At 38.3% G+C, this 20,742-nt stretch overlaps 1 non-coding gene across 1 annotated transcript; it reads left to right on the top strand.

Moving 5' to 3' along the window:
* The first annotated feature begins 17,315 nt into the window (after positions 1 to 17,315).
* On the top strand, positions 17,316 to 17,442 carry LOC150077775 (U11 spliceosomal RNA). The gene has a single exon (XR_016547658.1). It is a non-coding gene; the product is annotated as a U11 spliceosomal RNA (small nuclear RNA).
* The last annotated feature ends 3,300 nt before the right edge of the window (positions 17,443 to 20,742 follow it).

The following is a 20,742-nucleotide window of genomic DNA, read 5'->3' as shown; positions in this document are numbered from 1 at the left end:
CCTGGCCTGCTGTAAAGGGCCACTACATATAGGGAGCCTAGTGCTGTAATGAGCTGGGCACAGGCAGCCCAGGTCGTGCACAGTTGAGTTACTTTTGTTGCAGTGATTTTGGTGTTCCTGACTAGGACCGCTGCCCATGGGGTGTCCTCCTCCGTGTGGACGGCCTTATATTGCAGTGGATACCCCACCACCCGCTTTGCGTGAACGTATGGCTCCTGCAATATGATTATGTCGGTGTCTTCCTCATCGGCCCTGACCCGGATTTGGTCTGCCACTGTTTTGGCTCGTTGCGCGTTAGTCTGGATTATCTTAATCATTGCTATATTATACTTTTTATTTCTTGTCCCCATAATCGATTCTATTTTGGTATATGCTTTTGGCTTTAAGGTAGACTGGGCACTTCGGGTCCTTGATTGAATGCGCGTGTTCTATTTTCATTGCCTTACAGTTTGCGCAGGTGGCTTCCTTGTCTTTGTGTGGACAGTCTTTAAAGGCGTGTCCCTTCTCTGTGCAGTGTCCACAAGTTGGAACTGTCTGGGTGCAGACATGCGTAGTGTGTCCGAACTTGCAGCATCTAAAGCATTTCGGAACCACCACTCGCTCCCGGAATCGGTAGCTGCCCCACTCAATATATACCCTTGTTCTGTCCTTTAAGACTTGCCATGCTTCCGGTATAAGCTCCACACTCCAGTTGTTGTTTATTCCTCCTCTCGCCTTTATATGAAACTTTGTGGTTATTACTTCGTGTGTTTCTTTGTCTGGTATTTCCTTTTGCAGATTCCTGAGGTAGAGCTCTTCGGCCAGCTGGGCTGCTGTGACTTCTGGATTGACGTCATAGATTATTATTGACGGTCCCTTCCTTTTGGGCGGCTGGGCCGTTAATCCGAGAGCGTCTATTTTGGGGTTTTCTATGATACTTTGTATTTCTTGTCTAGTTTCGGTTTCAATTACTAGTCCTACGTCTCTCATTTTCCGTATTCCTTTTATTCTTGTATTTTTAAGGTCCTCCCTCATATTACTAATTACTTTTGTTTTTAATTCCTCACTAGAGGGGATCTTGCCAGTCTCCTTTGGTCGGAGTATCACCAGGTTTGGTGTTGGCAACAGTGTTTTCCTCTTCTGGTGCGTCTCTGCGGTTGGTTGGGTTTCCGTTGCTATTGGGATCCTCAGCGCTTCCGAGTATGTCGGGACGCGCTGTGGCGTTTGTTTTGCCCCGCATTCTTTATATGCTTGTAGCCGTGGTGTAGGAAGATTCGGTAGAGTGTCCAGCACCTTCTCAAGGATGGAGGTTCTTGTCTTAAGTTCCTCGTTAGTGGTTTTTAGTTTCTCGCTGTCGATAAGGAGGGCAGTGGTAATAGATTCAAGGGTGGCCCAGAGTTCTTGAACATAACTTGCCGCTTGTCTGTTGAATCGACTATTATCTTGATTAAGAAAGGTCACAAGATTCCTATGTAAAGCAGATATTATTTGATGGGTTGGAGAGTCTTCATCTATAGGTTTGTGAGTTGTAGGGTATGCAGAAGGTGTAGTTACTGTGACGGTTAGTTTTCTAGATTGGGGGAGGCCTTCTGCCTCAGTCTGATCCAATGCTCTGCGTGGTCTCTCTGGTTGTTTGGCAGAGGAGGTCTTAGGAGTCCCTGATGGGGTAGGAATATTGGTTGATAGTTTGGCTGCAGATAATGTTCCAGGACTCTCTGCTAGATTAGGGGAGGGCCCTAGAGCTGCCTGGGAGGCAGGAGCACTTATAGCTGTTGGAGAGAGAGTGGTCTGTAATTTCCCAGTGTAGGGAGAGCTTGCCTGTGAAGGTTGCAGAGTAGGAGGGACAGGGGCTAGGCGAACTACTACTGGCGTTGAAGTGTTAAATTGAAACTTAGATGAGATCACAGGGTCAGATTCATCAAGAGGCACTTTGTTGAGAAATTCTAGTATGGTTTGAGGAGACCGGGGTGTTCTGGTTTTTGCTCTCCTCTTACTTTTCTGTTTCTTTTTCTTGGACTTGTTCACTTTGGGAGGGTGGAGGCCAACTTGGTCTGAATCGTCTGCTACAGCATTCTCGTCAGCCGACGATGAGGATGTTTCTCTTGAGCTCATGTCTAAGGGTTGTATGGTTTGGGTCAAAGACCAATAAAGCTATAATAAAGCAATTGTAAGGGGTTGCTCCTGAGTAATTTGATTTCTTCTGAAAGGTCTACCGGAGGTTTAACGGGGTTGAAATTTTTTACGCCTCAAGAGGACTGAAAAAGCCGCCGAACGAAAGCGTCAGGCCCGTGTGATGATCTGAAGCCGCACATCAACGCCTCGAAAATCCCCGAGTTATCCCCAGAACACAAGTGGGGGGAAGAAGTAGCCAGCGGTGAGCGTGGCCCTAGAGAGAGGAACCGACGGCGTAGCCAACTGCTTTTGTTCTATAGTCGGGAATTGGAAGTACTGTATTGATAAAATCAGCCAAGAAATAAATAAAACATTACCTGAGGAAGATGCAGGCGATTTGGCATTATTACCGGACAGATCATCTTTAGAACATCTTTCTCGAAAATCAAAACAGTATAACCGCACAAATTATTAATTTTAATCGGAGCTCATTCGTAGGCTGCCACACACTATACGCGCACGAATTTGCTCCAAATCAAAACTATGTACATATCGTATTCTCAGCAATATCCACTAGTCCTAACTGTCAACAATACGTGTTTGACTACAGCAAAGCGTTAGCAGAATGCTAAGCCTAAAGGGATTAGGTCTATGACGAGAGAGTACAGTCCAGATAACCCTCGTAATAACAAAAATTTTTCACTCACTTAATCCAATTGCGAAGTTCTTTTAGCTGGTACATTTTTCCAGTGGAAGAAAACACTTTAAACACATTAAAATAACTCAACATTCAGGAGCTCCAGAACACGTGGCTACACTGAATGACGGCCATTTGCAAAAACCTCAATAACTTGTAGATGTGGGATAACAAGCTAACAAGCAAAGATGTGGGATAACAAGATCCTGTTGCAGTAGTATACATTATTACTGTCATTAACAACACTGCCAACCTTTGTGTCGTCTGCAAACTTAGACATTAACCCTGATATACTTTCATCAATATCATTGATAAATACCGAAAACAACAATGGCCAAACACCGAACCCTGGGGGACTCCACTAATAACATTAGTCCACGAAATGCAGTGTCCATTGATTACCACTCTCTATCTTCTCCCACTCAACCATCCTTTTATCCATTGTAGCAACTTGCCCTTAATGCCATACTGCTCCAATTTGTACAGTAGTCTTCCATGTGCAACAAAAGCTTTCCTGAAGTCCAAGTATATGATATTAAAATTATTTTTTGCACCCAGTTCCTTTGTGACCACATCATAATTCAATCAAATTTGTCAGACAAGTCTTCCCCTTGACAAATCCATGCTATGATCGTGCATTGCTCCTTTAACCAGTGACTCCATTATTTACCCTGGAACAGAACTTAAACTAACAGGTCTGCAATTACTCGTGTTACCTTTTGATCCCTTTTGTGAATTAGGGACGCATTTGCACATCTCCAGTCCATGGGGTCCTCCCCTCAGTCGAAGGAAGTTTTCATAATTATGGCTAGGGTTTGCTTACTTCCTTTACTGCCTCCTTTAATATAACTGGATAGATCCCATCCACCGTAGTTGCCTTTCTTATGCTCAATTTCAACAATTTATCCTCCACTTTGCTCTCAGTTATTACAAAATCATTTAATATTTAAAAGCATTTGTTATTCATTTTTACAAAACTTAAATTTCACCCAGAAACTCACTTCACAGAGTCCGCTGCCATTGGAAACTCACTACCCATAATTCAGTAGTATGTAGAAAATCAATCGCTGTAAGCCCACATGGGTTCCGAGAACACCATAGGGGATTGTTTGCCTCTTAAATATCATCTCATTTATAACTAATCTTTTAGCTTTAATTATGAAAATTTTGGGATTTCTTTTGTACAATCTGACAAACAAAATAAGCAATATTTTGTTAAGACTGCAGCAAGATTCATATCCTCTCGGTACAGTCTGAGCAAAGTCCCTAATAAAAAATATCAAAGTAACGCATTTTTATCATTATCTGACTTTTAAGTGATGAATTTATTATTACACATGTATATATATATTTTTTTGTTTCTGGGAAGAAAAACAATCTTGGAGGACGTGGGAGACAATTGTGGCAGACAAACGAAGCTGACTAAAAGGGACCGCCCAACACTGAAAAGGATTGTAACCCGAAACATAAAACTACTGCCTCAAAAATAACTGCAGAACTTAATGTGAGTCTCAACAAATCCAGTTCTAGAAAAACAGTTCGGTGAGAACTTCATAAAGCTGAAATTTATGGCAAAGTCGCTATTGCCAAGCCACTCGTTGCGGATGGCAACGATTGACTTGGCAATAGAGGGTGCAGTGGTGTAAGGAACACAAAAACTGGACACTTAATAATTGAAAACATGTCATATCATGTTTCATACTTTTTTCAACATCAGGGAGAGTTTACGTTTGGGGACTGTCAAAGGAAGCGCATCATCCTGACTTTTATGCCAACCATCAAACATGGAGAAATATCAAGAATAGTTTGGGCAGCAATATCTTGGTATTCTTTAGGTCCAATTATCATCCTGAACGGACGAATTACTACCACTGATTATTTTGATATTCCGAGTGACTAAATTCATCCCATGGTGCAAACATGTTCCCCACAAACGATGCCATGTTTCAAGATGATAATGCTCCGACAAACACAACCAAATGTGTCTAATCTTCATTTGAGGAACATGTAACTGAGGCTGAACATCTCCCATGACCTGCTCTATCACAGAATGAAATGTTATTAAGCAACCATTGGCATATATATCTGGTGTGGAAAGTGAGAAGCAGATTTCCTACACCATCATCACTCAAAATAGCTTGAAACACTCCACCATGATGAATGGACCAATATTCCTCTTAAGACAGTTCAAGATTTATTTGAATTTATTCCACGTAGAACAAAAGCTATTTTAAAAGCAGAGGGTAGACGAACACCATATTAGTGCACACTTGTAACTCTTATCACAGGTGTTTCCATTATTTTGTCCGCCCCCTCCTGTATAGCTTCACTACTGAAAAATTATTGTGAATTTTTTAATGGAGCTCTCTTCCAATCTACTTATTTCTGATGGTAGTTGTGGATTATCAAACATTGGTAATTGATGAACAAGCGGTCCTCTTTAAACTTTGCGAACCACTGAAAAGTCATACCAAACATCAAACCAGTATTTTCAGACATTTTTTGTGTAGTGGAGCAAAAAGAATAGTCCTATTAATTTTCTTTTATTATTCTGTACTTTACAGGAAAAAATCCCATTTATGGAGTGCAACTCCATTTACCTTAATTTCTAACTTATATTTCATTTAAACTCTAAAATAAGAATAATTTGAAAAAATAATTATATCTATAAATCATAACTTATAATGTTTTTTTTTTTTATTGTTTCAGAATAATTTGAACCTAGGAAAAGTACCATGAGCCTTACAATAAAGGTGAGCATTGAAATTGTAAAGTCGCATGCAAAATATGAAAATGCAGAAGTTCCACGCCACTTCAAAGTAGGACGTTTAAAAAGATGAGACAGCTATGACAGCTTATTTCAAAATGAACTAGTCCCTCATTAGATAGCAGGTGGAACTGTTGTAAAATTTGTTCGATATGAGCTGCCATGTGGTTTAAATCAATTTTCAAAGTTGCAATACACACACTCACATACAAAAGTTCGTATTTTTGAAATACAAAAATACGAAACTTTATTCAGTATCCAACCGGGCCATCTTTGTTTCGAATAACAGCAAGTGTGCAGCGCGGCATGGATTCTATAAGATATTTTAGTTCGTTTTGGTCTAATTGTAACTATTTTTCAACCAAAATATCTCATTGCCACGACAAAGTTGAAGGAAGAGGGTTTCGTTGCCGAATAGCTCACTCCAGCGTATCCCACACATTCTCAATAGAACTGAAATCAAGTGAATATGAGGGCCAGGGAAGATAGTAGAAATCCGTTTCATATTCTCAGAGCCATTCTTGCACGATTCTGGTACGCTGCGCTGTTCCAATGTCATCCATAAAATGGCCATCACCCTCGGCATAAAAGTGTAACATTGCAGGGTGCAGTACATCTGATACAAAATTCAGGTACTCCCAGGATGGCAATCGACCTTCCACCGTCATCAACGAACCCAGTCAGTGCCAACGTTTCCCATACCATGATACTACTTCCAGATACTTGGGTTGTCTTGATAAGGCAAGCAGAGTCAATCGCTTCATGAGGTTCTCGCCATACTGTCTGCCCACAGTCAGTGCAAAATCAAGTATAACGTGATTCGTCTGACCACATGACTTTCTTCCATTGTTCCTCTGTCCAATCACGACGTTCTCGGCACCTTTTTCAAAGTCTGATAGATGACGCTTTTATCCCATTCTGGCTTCACATTACTGCAGTCAAACAGCCTGTGCAGTCTTTATACTCAACGCGGCAACACGTCATCGCTCACGTCACAGTTTCCTTTACAGCTATTTGCATTCTATACAATACTAGGGTAACTCGTTACAAACACAAGCTTTTCCTGCTAACTGTTAACAGATGTAAATAAGTTCAGTTGTTTGTGCTTAATGCTGACTGAAATGTGCCCCTCTAAAACTACTCAACATCTAGGCATACCTCTCTGAAATATGGAAAATTTTAAATTTCTGCATTTCTCAATCCCCGAAGGTGCCAGCTTTTAAAGAGTTTACTGTATTTTGTGAAGATGCCTTATCTATTAATTATATAGTAGTAGTAGTAGAGGCATGTGATGCAAGAAAGCAAGCTTATGTAGCATTAGCCAAAAAAAAAAAAAAAAAACCTTTCACCCATCCATTCCCTCTAAAATTTGTCCAGTTCCTCCTTGACTGTATTTAAGCTGTCAACTCCACAACAACAGATGGAAGTTTGTTCCAGCAATCAACTACCCGCTGGCTAGTGGCAAATTTTCGCACATCTATTCTACATCTGTCTTTCCTCAATTTGAATTGATGCCTCCTCAGGCTCGTAATATGAGCAAGAGGAAGAATCCCATCAGAATTGAGCCTGCTCAACCCATTCAAGGCCTTATGCACCTCAATCAGATCACCTTGCAGGTGCCTAGTCTCCAGACGCTGCAATTCGCAGAACTTAAGCCTTTCTTGGTAAGAATACCCCCCCCTTCGTTCCCCTCACCAATCTTGTTGCCCTTATCTGTACTCGCTCAGGCAACTCTACATCCTTCCTAAAATGAAGCCTCCAGACCTGTACGCAGTACACAAGGTGTGGCCTGACCATTGCCTTATACAAAGGGATAATCACCGTCTCCCTGCTATCAAAATTCCTAAAAGCGTATATCATTGACAATACCCCATGATCTGTTCTGGCAGCCTGTCTGCACTGTTCAGAAAACTTCATATTTGACTGCACAATAACTCCCAGTTATTTTTCATTTTCTACCACTTTAAGTGTAGTACCACAGAGTTGTTACGTTTCTCAACTCTAGCTATACTATAAGCTTGGTTTCAATATTATAATCAATTATAAAATAACCCAAAAGACAGATTTAAGTACTGAAGACGTTCAAGACCTGTGCAGGATTATGCAGTCCGACAGTGTTTTGCGTGACATCTCGTTATACAATAAAGATTTTTTATATCGTCCGCATAGAGTAGTATTTTTACTTTCACTGCACTTCAGCGCCCATGGCATCCCACACATGTTCGATTGGATTTAAGTCTGGTGATCGTGCTGGTTACGGCAGTCGTTGAATACCTTCAGTTTCGAGATATTCTCCACTACTTTAGCTTTACGTGCAGTTGCCTTGTCGTACATGAAAAGAAAATCTGGGCCAACCGCACTCCTAAAAAGTCACACATGGGGTTCGAGGGTCAGTTACGGTACCCCTATAAAAAACATGAACAGGGATAATACCGCATTCCTCATTGTCTCCAGATGGAATAATATCTCGAATCTGTTTGTGGGCTAAAACGAGACTCATCAGACAGCAGAACTACAACACGAGCTACACCACATTTTCTACGTGTTCTGTTAATTTTTTCGAGCAGTGTAGTTAGGTAACCAAATATTGAAAGGTTAGACAGAGGTTAGGTAACCAAAATATCGAAAGGGTATTTGTTTTTAAAACTACGATTACCTGCTAATATGTACTAGATGTGGTAATAAAGTTTTGAAGTCATGTTCGATGAGTTTGAAAATGAACGGAAGTGGTACGTTGTAGTTCAAAATTCCTCCAACGACAGAATGAGGAGTTGATCATTAGTAGCAATAACGTGCCATGACACGATTTTGCAATGGAACAACGAACGAATATGAAATTTTGCTTTAAACTGAAAAAATCTGCAGTAGTAGAAACTCTTTATGATGAAGAAATTAAGTAGTACTAGTATGTTTGAATGGTATAAGCAGTTCAACAACGGACGTGAGGATGTTCGTGATGACCCAAGAAGTGGGTGTCCGTCAACCTCTCGAAATGAGGATAGAGTTGAAAAGGAGTTCGGAAATTGTAGCAAGAGATCACCATTCGATTTTCAGAATGATGGCTGGTGTGTTGGAGATGAATAAGAAGATGATTCGTCAAATTCTGCATGAAGATTTAGGGAAAAGCCTCTCGGATTATTATTATCTTTATTTTCTCGTAAGAGACACCCGCTTAAGCTATTGACCAGGGCGTGCACATTCAGATATATAAGTTTTACACATAATTATCCACTTATAATTTATACATATAATTGTCTTATTATATTATACATAACATTGTCTTATTTTTCCATTCCAAGTATAATTTGTATTTTACAAGAAATTAAAGAAAATTTAAGAATGTTCACATCAACACGACTATTTACAGCGAGATAACAAAGCATAGGACGTATAACATAAAAAACAGGAGTGCCAGTGCGGAACGAAAACAATATGATGAGTATGATTTTGCCATTCAGTTTGTCTTCCCCACTTCAGTTCACTCTTCATTTCCTGCATTCTGTTTTCATTTGTGGGTTTCACTTGCTCACAGCATTTATAAGTGGAGTAATACATTCTGAAACACCTCCATCCTGTACTTCTTCTCTGTACAAAGCCTTTCTGGGTCTACTTGGGATCGTTGTACATCGTAATGGTGTTAGGATGAGCAGAAGCAACGAAGAGTGTCATCATGCAAATACTTCATCCAGACATGCCAAGACAATCCTAATTTCGTCGACTGTATTGTCACTGGAACAAGTGTTGGGTGTTTCAGTAAGACCCAGAGACGATGCGTCATGGCATGAAGTGGACTTCAAAATCATCACCAGGGCCCAAAAAGTTTGGTTTAGAGAAGTCCAGGACAAGGACGATGCTGATCATGTTTTTCGACAAACAACAGGATTCGATTCACAAAGAATTTGTTCTTGAAGGGTTAATGGAGAGTTAATGCTGCGTTTTACGTACAGGTGCTTCAAAGACTATTGAAGAGCATTTTCCGGGTGAGACTGCAATCTCACGATAAAGGTAGCCTGTTCTTGTTGCATGACAATGCCCTCGCCCATTCCTTCGCAGACTCTTTTTCAGAAACTTTTAGAAAGGTGTAATAAGTGCATGCAAATCAGTAGTAATTACTTTGAATAAAATTAAAACAATTTTTGAACTTCTTCACTTTGTGATTTTATTATTGCACCAGTCCAGGAACTTTATTGCCACACCTCGTATGTATCCCTTCTTTATTTATATATTTAAAAAATATTATTATTTATATATTTAAAATATATATAGACAAAGCAAAACAACTTTTGCTCTAAAACGGATTTCTTTTGGATAAGCACAACAGGATGGTTGCAAAGGAATCTGAAAAACCTTGATCAAAGCTCTACCTCTACAACCATGCATCTTATATTCATGTATATGACCTTAGCAATGCATCCTTACAAGATTTTTCTGATTAAGTTACTGGGTGAAAAAAAAAAAAGTAGCGAGTTAAGTTAAAAGTTACCAAAAAATAACTACCAATTTAGCTTTCAAACTTCATAATTCTTTACTACTCAATACTGCATAGCCAGGTACTGTAGAAGTCAAGGAAGATGTGGCATAAATTCAGAGTTGCCTTCAAACCATCCTTGATCCTTTGCTCCCACCCATGTGCAATGACAATGCAATTTTGGAACATTCCAGTACAGTCTAGGAACTTCAAAAAGAATATTAAATTCCACAATATTCAGATATAAAGATAAAGAAAGGACTAGTACCGTTCCACAAAACCACATTGGACCGTTTTCATGTTGGTAACTCAGCTAAATCCTTAGTTTGTATTAGAGTCCATAGATCGATGTTTAGATATCCATAAATTCATGTTCAGATATCCATAAATCCATGTTTAGATTTCCATAAATCGTGTTAGAGTCCATAAATCCACGAGATTCAAATGCAGTATTGATTATTACAATTCACTCCTTTCTGTAATATTAACCAGTTTAAGAACTTTGTCTGAAGTTACGAACAATTTCGAAAAATACCTTAATAATGCTCAAAGAACCCCAAAAAGTAACAGAATTAGCAGTGTCTGAAAGGTTTAGGTTTAATTATGGAACATGATTTTAAACAACCATAATATCGTAACTTCCAGGATAGACTTGCCGAACGTATCATCAATCTTCGCACCTTTGGACACGATGTGTCTTATGTAGGACGGCCCTAAACGTCATAGTACATTGCGATGATATATAACTATGTAAAAATGGCCGAAAATGATTGTAGTGCTTTGTTTGTACAGTTTATGTTGTTTAGTCGTTTCTAGCCAGTTTGCTGCTTCCTTGATCACAACGAAGGCTGCTTTCCAATACCCGTCTATGCCACGAGCAGGCGGGTCACAGCTATACACGTACTGTCCTACCAATGATATAGGAAGGAAGAGATTCCGCACTTATAGGTGGACAAGAGGCCAAACCTAGGAACTCTCGTAATCCTGTACCCTGGCAGCCCACACCAAAGGCACCAGCCCAAAGAGCTGGAAAAAGAATTAAAATAATAATGAAAAATAAAAACCAGATTAGAAAATCTTCTTATTCACCACATCTTTACATATCAAAAGAAAAATTCTGGGATCTGCAATAGGACCTATAAGACTCAACTTCTGCAGCAAAGTGTGTAGAGAATGTTTCCTGCCAACACCATAGGCTTTTTTAGACATGGAATAGACTGTGAGACTCTTTGCACCAACAAAACTTACAGGATCAGTATCCTAAAAGAATTGTATCACATTATCCGGCGCTAATCTCAATAAACTCTCAAAAGATGTGCATTATTCCCCTCACGAAGGTTGTTGTTCTTTTTTGGGTTTTAGGAGCATCGACGGCTAAGGCCATATTATTCCGTGTATACCGTCTGTAAACTGTGTGTTCTGTGGTCAATTTGCTGGACAAAAAGCCCGAGTTTCCGGGAGAAAAAACCATGCTAACCTTGTCTGAGACCGACTAACTCAGCCGCATTTCGAAAAAGAGGCATAAAAATTCCTCTCGTCATCGACGGGACTTCAACTCATGTCTTTTCCACTCGGTGTGGGGAGGATGGCGATTCTACCAACTGTGCCTCATGAAGGTTTGAAAGTTATGTACACACACCCATTTTGATTGACCATCTTTAATGTTTTTGTTAAACAAAATCATGGTAAACTCCTATCATTGTGCCATGAAGAGTTATTACTGGTATCGCGTTACTGTACGCACTTGTATTTTGCATGCTTCCAATAAAGGAAGGATGTTGTTGTTGTTTGTGTTCTAAGGTCGCCTGAGACCGACTACCTCATCCCCGTTGTGAAAAAGACCCATAAAAATTCCTCCCCTCATTGATGGGACTTGAACTCAGGTCTTTTCCACCCATTCTGGGGAAGACAGCGATCCTACCAACAGTGCTACCCATGAGAGGAAAAGAATGAAGGATGGTTGCAGAATAAATGGAAGTTTGTATTGAGCTAGCGGATTGTTTGATTGTTCGAACAAACTTCCAGCTGTTACTGTGGAAGTGGACACTCTGAATAGAACAACTAGACAAATTTTTGAAGGATGGGTGAAGTCTTTAGGTTATTTTTTTTTTTGGTTGATGCTATATAAGCTTGCTTTCTTGCATCATTTTCCACTACTAATACTAAAGAATTTGATAATAATAAAATGCTCACCAATACACAAGTAATTGAGATGCTGTAGCATCTATGCATGACTTAGAAGAACCCTTTGTCCGGAACTTTTCTTTTAACCAGAGAATTGCAAATGAAGTCATTTCAGTAACGGAAATGACTTCATTATCCATCTAACATTTGGCAATTCTAATTAGAACTGTTGATTGGCAGTTTCACAAGATTCACGCTAAAGCGATTTTATCCTATTTAACGCCACAGGACCAAAGTACGTATTGATCACCCCCTCACTCTTTGATCTTCAAACTTTCCCCCGCTGTCAGTCTTTGACATTGCCGTCAACAGCAACTTGCCACGTGATTATGGTTGCTAAGGTAACGGCCAAACAACTAACACGTTCTATGGCATCATTGAGACCCGGCAATATTGCACACCTTACAGGCCCGTAGTGCCATCTAGGGGAGAAAAATATGCCTAATCACCTAAGAACCATTTCTCATAACTTTCTCTGAAAATGTAGAATTTTCAAACCGTATGCGCCATCTGGTGTGCACTGCTTTCACTATATATGTAAACAACACAGTCTGCTTATTTTTTCTATAGCTAATGGTTGAGTGGTATAGTGGCGACATCTTGTGGCTGGCCTAAGCGGGAAAAACTATACAATACAGCACTTGATTTGTAACAGCTGGTAAACCCATAATAATATTCTGTTTAACCTTATTTTGTCTATTCCAATAAGTGCAAGAAGGACTATTTCATTTATTTCAGGGCAATTCTTTAAAATTCAGCCAGTTTGATATACCGCATGGCAGCTCAACTGTTTTGTCTAAATATTTCTATAGAATACCCAATATCGGACAAGTGGCAGATGGATTCCTGTACTGCTCCAGCTGTTTTAAAGTAGTACAATACCAAACAACTCGTTGTAAAGGCAAAGTTTGTTCTGCTGTCAGCATAAGGACCATTGCATCATCTCAGCCATAAATCCTGCTGGCCGCGAAAACATATGAAAGGACAAGATGGTCCTGTTTACAGACGTCTTATTATTAACGATCTTTGTTATTACGTACGAGAAAATGATTGAATTTCTCTGTTTAATGTTTACAATGTAAATAAGTTCAGTTGTCAGTGCTAAACCCGGCGGTGATGGCGCTTGTTTAAAAGATGAGACTGCTTTGACAGCCTGTTTCAGCACTAACTGACCCCTCATCAGATAACAGGTGTAAAGAATTGGTCTGTTTCTTCTGTATACGAAATTAATTTTCAATTTTTAATATAGCTAAAGTTATCTGTTGAAAGTAGTTCAATACTAGAGCAGCTCGCTACAAAGGCAAGTTTGATCTGCTCTGGGAATTAAGGCTATTCTATTAGTCATGCAATTTAAATCTGTTGTACTCGGGCCGGCTTTAGGTTAAGGCCGAGTAGACACTGGCCTAGGGACGCCAAGGTTTAGGGGGCGCCAACGCAACTAAACCTTGGTGGAAATTAGTAAAATTAATCATTCTAAAAAATGTGGGAGGCGAGTGCCATCAGTTAATGTCACCCAGGGGCTCCATATACCCTTGAATCGGCCCTGGTTGTACTAATTTACAGATAGAAATAATTTCAGTTGTTTGTGTTTAATATTTATTGAAATGTGCTCCTTTAACCTGCAAATAAACAAACGAATCCAGAATACATCGCTCTGTTTGGTAGTAAATAAATAAATAATCACTTCAAAATCATTCTACCCGAATATTAAAATAAATGGAGTCGGATCTTTGAGTTCTAGATAATGATTTTAGGAAAAGAGAAAGCATCTGGGTGTTTATTTTTCTGCAAATTTTAGCACCACTTCTCATATTTAGAATACAATATAAACAAACAAGAATTGATCACAGTTAGTAAAGTCAATAGAAGTTTGACCCTATTTTGGTACTTCGACCCTTGTATTGGCGAAGTTTGGCTGGAGAGTTCTGCATCACTCACATTGAACTTTATTCTTCGACATCCCTTATAATAGATCGTTACAGCGACTTCAGTTGGTGCAGTGTTTGCTTTTATAATCATTCAAATAATAACAAACATGTTTTCCCATGAAAGCGTGTTCCCAATGAACTCTTCATATTTGTCCATGCTATCGGTCGGCGTATTTCAAGCAACATTTCAAGAAGAGATATTGTCATAAGCTACCATAAATATGTTTTTTGGATCACAAGACTGCTGTTATTAAATAAATTTGATCCTATTATACAATATAGTGTCAGGTTAGATTTAATACCATCTCCCCAGCGAAATTTGAAAAATATTACTTTAATTCTATTCACACTCCCCAATTCTACGTAGATGGATGTCCCGTTGGACAAATCCTGTAATTTTAATTTTTTCAAATAACAAATTTGGTAACTATCTTAACAGAATATTTTTTGTTTTACTGGGGAAAGTAAATGCCAGTACCGAACCCTAGAATTCAAGGGTTCCAAGTACATTGAATCGCTGCATCCATCTCTAAGGACCGGCCCTGGTTAATGCAGTAGTCCTAATGCTCTCGGCAGAGCACAACTTTCAAGCACATTTGTTTGCACATGACATGTATTGGTATTGCGTATGATGGTAAGTCCAATCATGCGTACCATGGCGGAATCCAATCATGCGTATCGTGGTGGGATACAATCTTCCTTACATTTCAACTCTAAAACAGTTTTCGCTGGTCGGCTGCTAGATAATCCACAGGACCAAACCTATTAGTAACTGTCTTGTGGGTGGGGGGTCATCCCAATCAGCTAGTATATACTGTATCTCGCTATCTCTACCTGCCAGCTAGTGACTGGAGGGAGTTTGAGTAGTGTGCATGCAGAAAGCCATTATCGATGTCACGTTTAATTCCTACAGGATAGGGGCTATAGCCCTCGAATGATCAAAATAATATGGATTTTTTTGTTTACTGCAATATGACAGCCTCGGGCTGTCATATGATGATTAAAGTTAATGATTCCTAGGAACACTGCTTTAGCTCTGCCCTATAGAATCTTTTGTGATTGTCCGTGGTTGTTGATCGCATAATAAAGTAAAAAATAATAAATAAAGATGAAATAAAAAGGTTGAAGTATATCTCCGTAGTCTCAAATCAATGATGGATCCAGGAGGGACGATCAAATCAATGATGGATCCAGGAGGGAGTAATCGCCTCCCTTCCCCCTGCAGGGCTAGAGTAAATTGCAACAATTACTGTTTCATCCTGTTAAGTTATATTGTAACTGTTCGTGCTATAATTATTCAAGTCGGTTAAAAATTTAAGCTAAATTTGAGTTTAATTTTCAATTATTGTCAATAACATATATTTATCCCCCCTATAGGGTATTTATCCTATTTATCATAGGATAAATACCCTATGATAACGACGATGATATTTTTCTGTGGGGGGGGGATAATTATTTATATGCGCTCATCGGATTTTCAGGAACAGGAAAGTAAGGGGGGCTAGAAACCCTGTTTCCTTTAAAAAAGAAAACTATCATTTTCTAGTATGTTCTATCCGATAGAAGAGAAAAAATCATAATGAATCAAAAATATTGTAATTCAATAAGCAATTTCATTGCAGTCTAATAGACGCGTTCAACTCTCCCAAGTCAGGAACTCATAAAACAATGATTATAATTCTTCTTCTTCAAGAGGAGTGTTTCCATTTACAATGGGTTTCTTCAGCCTACAAGTTATTTTTTGGTAGGGATTTTTTTCCCTTCATAAAGTGAGGTTCAAGTTGTCTTGGTCGGTTAAGCCTCGGGCTGTCATGCACTTCCGTACTCCATCCATCCATGCCTCCTAGGTCTTCCTCTTCTCTTTCTTCCAGGAGGTATCCATTCCAGAATAGGAATAACCTTAGGATATCTGGTTTCTTGCATCCGTTTTACATGTCCATACCATGTTAAATGCTTTTCTTTGATAGTGTCAATAATATTCTTTTTCACTTCCATTTTCTCTCTTATGTCTTCATTTCGTTTTCTGTCTCTTCTAGAAGTTCTTTTTGTTTTCCACTCGCCTATTCAACGTCCAGGTTTCCGCTCCATACAATAGAAGACTTTGTACAATCGTTTGAAATATAAGTTTCTTTGTTTTTTTTTTAGGATATTTCTGCTCCATAGAACAGAATTTAACATGGCGATATCCTTTCTGCCGTCTGCAATTCCCTTATTGATCTCTACTTGGGATGATCCATCTCTTTCTAAGATTGATCCCAAATCTTTGAATTTATCGACTTGTTTGATTTTAAAACTTGCAATATTTAGAATGTGTCCTGAAGACAACATTTCAGTCTTAGCTAAAATTGATTTTTAGACCCCATTGTTTATATTCCTCAAATGACGACATGCATAGTCTGCATCTTCTAAGTCTTGTACTATCACCTTCTTATGACCAGAATCTTAGGCAGATGTCGATATAAATTTTGAAATGTGTTGGTGACATGCAACAGCCTTGTAATAAGCCTTTTGAAGTGTGGAATTCAGGTGACAAAGCTGATCCCACTTTAATTCTGCATCTATTATTCCTGTAAATTGTCTTAATAATGTTAATTAGTTGTCCATCAATATTTGCCTCTTTCAGTGCTTCCCATAAGAGTTTTCTTGGAACACTGTCATATGCCTTTTCAAGGTCAATGAAAATCCTAAAGATTTCTTTTCCTTTCGATTGACATTTTTCAAGGATCTGTCGTACTGTTGATATATGGTCTATATATGACCCCCCGTCTGAAAAACCACTTTGTTCTTCTGACACCTCAATTCGGGCTCTAATTCTCTAACTGATATTAATTTACAGCATCGAGAATAATCAGTGATTTCCTCCATCATGGAATGATGCTTATGTAATATACCATTTAGGAATATAACACGTATAGTTAATTTAGTTCTCTTTATGAGCAAGAGATGGCACGACATACCCTTTCAACCATATTTTTAAGAATTTTATATAATTATATATTTTTAGGATATAAAATCAAATTAATTTTATAAAATACATTTGTAAATAAAATATAAAATAAAACTCTTTTGTATTATTTTTATGTTTAAAAGTAATTTTTAAAAATTATAATTATTATTAATACACCATATAATAGCTACGATATTTAACACCAAATGAAAAAAAATGGGTTAACAAACTTTAAAAAGGGTATCTGCCTGCTTCATGGCACATAGTTCCTTTGGAACTGTGCAGAATCGCTAGCAAGAGATTCTGGATACATATTTTTTGTAACCAGGGACAGCCGGTTGCCATAGCACTGGCGTTCCTCTCTATTTTAAACGAAGAAAGAGAATTTACATAACCAGGTTGCCATGGCACTGGCGTTCCTTCCCTATTTGGAAAGAGGAATACCAGTGTGGTTCAAGCAGGGTGGGGGTTGAATTTTTGGAACCGATTTTTATTTTTTTTTTTACGATTTATACTTTTTTTTTTTTTTGTATCCAGGGGCCAACCCTTACCCTATTTAAAAAAAAAAAAAAAAGGAAAGACAATTACCAGGGGTGGTTCAAATAGGGTTTGGGGTGAATTCTTGGAGCGCTTTTTATTTAGTTTTAATTATTATAATTTTTGTTTTCTTCTTGAGGTTATAGTAAACTAAAACTGATATGAGTACAATGGAAATTCGGATGCTCTTAGGTTTATTTTTTTGCCACGGGTTTAAAAATAAATCATTTTTTTTGTTGTTGTTATGGTTCTTAAAAAATTGACATTAAGAAATTGATTACCATAATAAAAATTTCACCCAAATTGGGAGGGGGGGGAAGGGTCACTTGCTGGTATGACAGATTTTCGTATATTAGAATGGGTTGCCCTTGGTTTGCCCCACTACAAAACCTACTTGGTTCTAGTAGGTTTTGTAGTGCGATTTCTGGGAATCATTTTTTTAAGATTTTTTGATTTCTTGAAACCACTTTTTTTTTTTATGTTATCTAACCATTCATGTGACTAAAATGGAAAATTAAAATTTTCTTACGATTTTATTTTTCCTTCTTACGGAAAAAAACAAACAAATAAATAATGAAATTAAAAATATTTCCAACCATGCGTTGATATATTGGTTACTTCCATTATGGAAACAACAGGGATACCTTTATTTTTAATATAGGATGCTTCTTTTCCAATCAACCTTCTTTTCCTAAATAAATAAATTTTCTGTTTATACTCCGGCACAACAACCAAGTCAGTGGAGTTTACAATAAATCGTCAATACAAATATTTATCGTATTTAGTAGTCACGGGGTTGAACCCCGGTTCACTCAAGGAACGCGTACAATGTACTCTCGCTCCTGACCACTGGGCTACATCAGGCCTAAAATTCTGTTTATACTGCGGCACGACAACCATGTCAGTAGAGCTTACAATAAATCGTCAATACAAATATTTATCGTATTTAGTAGTCACGGGCTTGAACCCCGGTCCACTCAAGGAACGCGTTCTATGCACTCTAGCTCCTGACCACTGGGCTACGTCAGGCCTAATCTAACGGGCTAACAATTCTTTGTGAAGGCGATATAAATTTTACAAAAAATGTGAAACATTTTCCCCACTGTCAGATCAGTAGTGTTTAGACCAGTGGCGTAGCTACCATACAGGCAGGCAAGGCAATTGCCTCCCGGCTCGGACCCTTTAGGGGCCCGGCGTCTTTAGCTGTCGCCTGTTTTGGCAATTTTCATTATTTAAGTAGGGGCCCAAACATGTTTTTTGCCTCCGGGCCCGAAAAAGGGTAGGTACGCTACCGGTTCCGACCCTTCGGTCTCAAACTGATATCAACAGGGATTTGACAGTGGGAGGATGTTTCACATTTTTTGTAAAATTTATACCGCCTTTACAAAGAATTGTTAGCCCGTTGGACTAGGAGAGGTGGTTGGAAAAGAAGCATCCTATATCAAAAATAAAGATAATACCTGTTGTTTCCATAATAATAGAATTATCGAGCACTTAATAGCTCTCTATCATCAAATGGTTACTTCTATTGGATATAACACTTCTAGTGTTCTATCCAATCAAAAACATGGCAATTCAATAAACGATTTCACTGCAGTCTAAAAGACGCGTTCAGCTCTCCAAAGTCAAGAACTCATTAAAAAATACTTATAATTCTCTAAACTGATATCAAATTATTGTCGAAAAAAATCAATGATTCCATTACCACGGAATATTATGAATATACCGCTTAGGAATACTGTACATAATACATCTTCCCCACTGTGAAGCGTTACTTATTCGAGGTAGTGCAATATCATGGCAACTCGTAGTGAAGGCAGAGCACAATATGAGAAAGAGCAAATGATGCCTACAACAACTACTTTGTAGTTTCTTAAGAGTTGTCTGTGGTGTATCTGCACACCGATATTATGTACACAATATGTACATTTAATTATTTAGTTCTCTTTATGTGAAAGAGATGGCAGGAAATGCATAGTACCCTTTTTACCACGCTTTTAAGAATTTTATATATTTTAAGCACCCAAAAATCAAACTTATTTTATAATATACGTTTGTAAATAAAATATAAAATTAAAGAAATTTGTATTATCTTTATATTTAATAGATATTTAAAAAATATATATTATTATTATTAAAACACCATATAATAGCTAGATATTTAGTACCGAATGAAATTTGGGTTAAAGAGTTTTCAAACAAGTTACATAAAATTCAAGTAATAACTAGAATAGGTATAAACAGGTATTTTGCAAGTTGAAAACTTCTTTAGTTTGTAAATAAGGGACAAGAAGAGGCATTATAAGTCTTCATTGGGAGATTAGTGTACCTATTATCTTGCAACCCCCGTTGTCTTCACACTCACAGCTCCAAAAAAAAAAAAAAAAAAAAAAAAGAGACCGAATGTTTAGTTTGTTTTAGTGCGTCGCGTCGATTTTTTTGTTTCGTTATTTATTATTATTATTTTTATTAGCCATATGGTGCAAGAAAGCCTGAGGCTTATGCTGCACCGGCCAAAAAAAAATAAATTTCCAAGTTACCCTGACAGACAGAGAGAGAGAAGTGGAAAGGAATCACCAAGAAAGAGAAAAATGATGATATCCAGCTCAGGACCCTGGGTGTGCCAAGCCCATACTCACTAGATGAGAGCCCCATGTCGGAATTTTTTTTTTTTTTTTTTTTTTGTTTAGAAATCGCGAAAATGATGGGCGAACGCAAGAGTTGTAAAACTTGAAATTATTAAAAAATTTAAAACGGTTCATCTGTTAAATCTCTAATGGACAATTATAATGTTGGTGACCAAACCATATGCAACACTGAGAAAAATAAAGGGAAGCTATTAGATTTAAAATCGACATCGTAAAAAACAAAGGGAAGCATCGTATTGGACACGCGAGTAGGAGCGTGGTAAGTTTTTTCGTTTTTTTATCTATCGTCAGTAGGGTAGCTACCCTTTTTCGGGCCGGAGGCAAAGAATATGTTCGGACCCCTACTTAATTAATGAAAATTGCAAAAACAGGAGACAGCAAAAGACGCCGGGCCCTTTAGGGGCCCGGAGCCAATTGCCTTGCCTGCCTACATGGTAGCTACGCCCCTGTCTATCGCGTAGGTTGCTGAACATTT

This window comes from Mastigoproctus giganteus, chromosome 11 (assembly GCF_048544385.1).
Source record: "Mastigoproctus giganteus isolate SK-2022 chromosome 11, ASM4854438v1, whole genome shotgun sequence".
Taxonomy (NCBI): domain Eukaryota; kingdom Metazoa; phylum Arthropoda; class Arachnida; order Uropygi; family Thelyphonidae; genus Mastigoproctus; species Mastigoproctus giganteus.
The sequence above is the reverse complement of the archived record's forward strand: the minus strand, read 5'-3'. Positions and strand labels throughout refer to the sequence as shown.